Source organism: Bactrocera dorsalis, chromosome 2, assembly GCF_023373825.1.
Source record: "Bactrocera dorsalis isolate Fly_Bdor chromosome 2, ASM2337382v1, whole genome shotgun sequence".
NCBI classification, from domain to species: domain Eukaryota; kingdom Metazoa; phylum Arthropoda; class Insecta; order Diptera; family Tephritidae; genus Bactrocera; species Bactrocera dorsalis.
The window spans coordinates 34,153,187-34,157,472 of record NC_064304.1 but is presented as its reverse complement, the minus strand read 5'-3'; positions in this window follow the sequence as shown (position 1 = coordinate 34,157,472).

The following is a 4,286-nucleotide window of genomic DNA, read 5'->3' as shown; positions in this document are numbered from 1 at the left end:
TTCTTCCTTTTTTTTGCAATTCAAGTACTTCGTTGTCACTTTTGTTTTCGCAATGCCCGTTCGCCTATTTGCCGCTGTTTTTTCTTTCGTGTTTTCAATTCTTTAGAAAGGCACATAAATTTTCGTTAGTTAAAACATGTGAAAAGTGCGGCACACGTGATGCGAGAGGCCATGCGGGTTAGTTGACTGCAGTCCGTTGTAGTCAGCCAGCCAATTTGGCATGGATTTGTCACCGAGTCTACTGGCTCTCGGCTGGTGTTTGCAAACATTGTGATCCGTTTCGCTAAGCTCGCCGATTTTTCAATTGTCACACCGGTTGTTGCGCTGAATTAACTCATCACGGTTGACAACGTTGGGCTGCAAATTGCCGCAGGCATCCGCAACGCGAACTCGCAAAACTTGCAACGCGCGATTCACGCTTCGTTTGATGAGAATCGTATGCAATCAGCTACCGCGGAAAATGCAATCACACGCACATACTATATGTATACATACCTCGGAGGACCGTGTAACAGGCGCTAGGCACTTTCACTTTCCACTTTCTGCTGCCAGTTATCAGCGGCGCTCAACGGTTGTGTTCGACAAGAGCCCGTCACCGTCGCTGCAATTGTTGGCTCATCACGATTTTATTACGCGCATCATTTGCTCATTTTGATTTTAATGATGTCATAATGCAATGCGTAAAAACACAACACCAAGTTTTGACAATGCCAAATTGAATTTTGATTAGTTTTGTAAAGGACACACGCGCAAGCCATTGGCAAATGCTTGATGGGAAATTTATGTTCGCTTCGGCGTCACAGTGACGCTTGTCACCGTCGTTAACCGCGGTAGATGGGGTGGAAATTTACCTATGCGGTAGCACTCGGAAGTTTATACGACGACTTTGTGATTGATTTCAATTATTTGTCATAAGAACAGGAAAAAACGATCGATTTACGCAGTGACTTAAGCATTTTTTGCTGCTATTGTAGTTTTTAGTGTGTGTGACCTATGTGTGTAGAGTTTATGCTGGCAGGAGATACAATGTAATAAATATAAATGTTATATCATGAAAAATAGATAATATTCTTCAACTCCTCAAAAGCTACAATAAGGTAGGGCTTACCAAAACTACTAAGTAAAAGAAATTATAATAAAAGCGGTGTAAATTGGTATGTAGGTAGAGTTGCTGTCTAATGACGCACCCGAGCCTTTAGAAGAACCATTGTGATAGCACTGAGACTAAAGTCTACTCACTCTACTGGTTCCTCTTTGAATTATTCTCCTATGCTTCAGATATAGTTCTTAGCACCAAATGTTTTATCTGCGCAACTTCCTGGAAGTGGTCAAGAAACTCTCGGCCGATAGTTCCTATTCTTTTGCTACATAGACTTTTATTGCAGGTTTATCGTGAAATATACCCACTAAGATATTCTTTCACTAACTTTGACGAAATCTTAAGAGACTTTAGTGATCTCGAAGCCGACTGGCTGTCAGTATATTTATATAAATATATTCCTTGCTCTGAGAACAAGAAGGTTTTTCTTTAATTGCTGAGATATCCCGTTAGAAGGTCTTAGAAGTGGTTTGTAAAGCGAGTATCTAGTTTTACAGAGATTACCCCACCTCCCAATCGTTTATCTAACTGGGACTCATCCGTATAAATGCTTATCCCCGCGCCCTTGTCTACTTCGCCACTTTCCCACTTTTCTCTGGAAAGGAAGGCAATATTGGGGACCGAACTAAGATTCAACTCTATAGGACTTCGAAAATTGGATGAAATCGGAATTTTTTAAATTAAGTATCATAGAATAACCCTTGTTACTCTCGACTAATGGATAGGATTCCTTCAGTCTAAGAGCTGACTTCGCTGCCATTCATTTACAAAACTTGTCTGTTGAAGGTAGGTGGTGTTATTCCAAAGAATTTTGACCCCTTGAAATGGGAAAATCAAAATATAAGAAATTACGATTAATTTAGGTACATTTGACAGCTAGCGATTTACCACACACAACCATTTCTGCGGGTTTTTTGTATGGTTTGTGTAAGAATATATGGTTCTGAAGGAAATATTAAAGGATCGTTTCAACTTTTTTAAAAACTTTAATACCGCTTACAAAATTTCCACCACATCTGATACTACGCTACTGGAATTGGTCCGAATTGTATCCGGCCAATGACTGTTTTTTCGGAGACTTTAGCCAGTTTGGATGGCAACTCCGCGCGGCAGGGTTGCTCCCTACCCTCCTGATTCATGCTGACCGTGAGTCCAAACTCGGTTCGGTGGAATATTTCTGCAGCGTCTGCGCTAAAAGGCTCCAACCCAACTCCACCTCGATTAGGTGTAATACCTGCAATAGATGGAGTCATCTTAAGATCTGCTCAGGCCTTAAGACAAACCGGTAGTGAATCAAAAGTTACTTGGCTCATGCTGACAACGCTCTATTGCGACATTAGCCTCTGCGGTTGTGCAATCTGCACCAAGTTCGCGCACACTGCCCCGTCACTCCACCCAAGTGGCCAATAAATAACTACTACGATCCGCAGAAGCTTAAACAAGCAGCATGACTTCCCTTCTGATCATTTGCTAGCCAGCGGCACATGGAGAAAAGTCAAAGAAATGTTGTTGGCAACATACAAATCAATCGGCCGGTCGGCCCTGAACTACGCCGCACCAATATGAACTCCTGGGTGCAGTGAAACGCAGACGAAAAAGCTTCCAGAATATGACGGAATGCCTTCTAATGTCTCCGATCGAACAGCTACACAGTGAGGCCCATTTGCTCCCAGTTAAGGACCATAATGCACTCCTCTCTAAGCAGTTTCTGCTGGGGTGTTTTCGTAGAAACCATCCTTGAAGTTGCCTGCTTGAGGCTGAACCGCCTGCCAGGAGCATAAACACATAAACACTCTCACCGACTCCCTCCCAGTGTATGGCGTACTTGGAGTCAAACCACCACTCATTACAGACGACGAGCACGAGTTGCCGCGAGAATCGAGAGTGATATATGTACATATGTCCAGCACGCAACTAGTCTCGGCCTGACCCTAACCACCTCTTTGCATGTCCAGCTAACCCTACACCTCCTGAATCTTCTCTTTCTATGGTCCAACTACCGTTGGATGCTCTCGGTGACAACTTATCTGAACCTTACCACCCTCACGGGACTAGATAATCGTTAGAACAACAACAAAGTGCGCGTTTGTGTTATACAGAGATCATTTAATTTTTTTACAAGATATCAGATGAGCCATAAATATATTGTACAATATTTAATATTTTCATAAAAAATAAATTTGCGCAATATAAATGATTTGCAATTACTTTTTACGGGAAACCCGACTTTTTAACCCAAAACCACACATTTTATTATATTTCTTGGAAATAAATAATATTTTCATTTAAATAATTGCTTCCTCTACGCATAATTTCAAAAAAAATATGTTAACTAATCACCGTAGGAAAGGATTTTATGGGTTTTCATTTCCTCCAACAATTGATGCGCAACGGATGAAGTCACCCTGCACCACACCCACACCGTAAATTGCGAAGTAAGTTAATATTTTTGCAGAGCTCAGCCAAACCGAAACGGAAATTCGGAACGTTAAGCATTTTGGGGACGAATTGCGCCAACACCAAGCCATATGCCTGAGGAATAACACAACAACAGCTAGCTGTCAAGGTGCTGCTTTTACATATGCATTGAAAGTGTATTGTCATTCTATTTTATAATAAGAATAACGGAAATTGCTGTGGAGTTTGGCGCTTTGGATGATTTGGGCACATTTTCGGACGAGGTCATAACGGTTGAACATTGTGACACATCGCTGGATGTAGCTGGACATACTTGCGAATATTATGAGCGGATCTCAGTAGCGGTGGTTGGCAATAAAAATTCGCTTTCAAGGGTGCGATTATTTATTATTATGTGTTAAAGCACTTTTATATTGAGAAATAAAATTGTACGAATTCAAGTGAAATATATGCATATGAGTACATTTATGAGCATTTAGTCCAGTAACTCGCCCCTTTTCGAGCAATTGCGGCTACTTAATGACTTGTAACACTCAACATTGGCTTCCTTAAACTCATATTCACTCTACAATTCGCTATTTCTAGCTATTTCGCTGCTATTTCGCTCATTTGACGGCGTATATTTCCTTTTAAGCCTGGCAATAAATAAATTAATTCAGTGTCATTATGACAACCGACAATAAGCGTAGAATGACTGCAGTCGAAATGTCATAACGCTTATTGACAGGCCGACCGACCAGCAGACATGCCATCGTATCGCCTCCGCTCC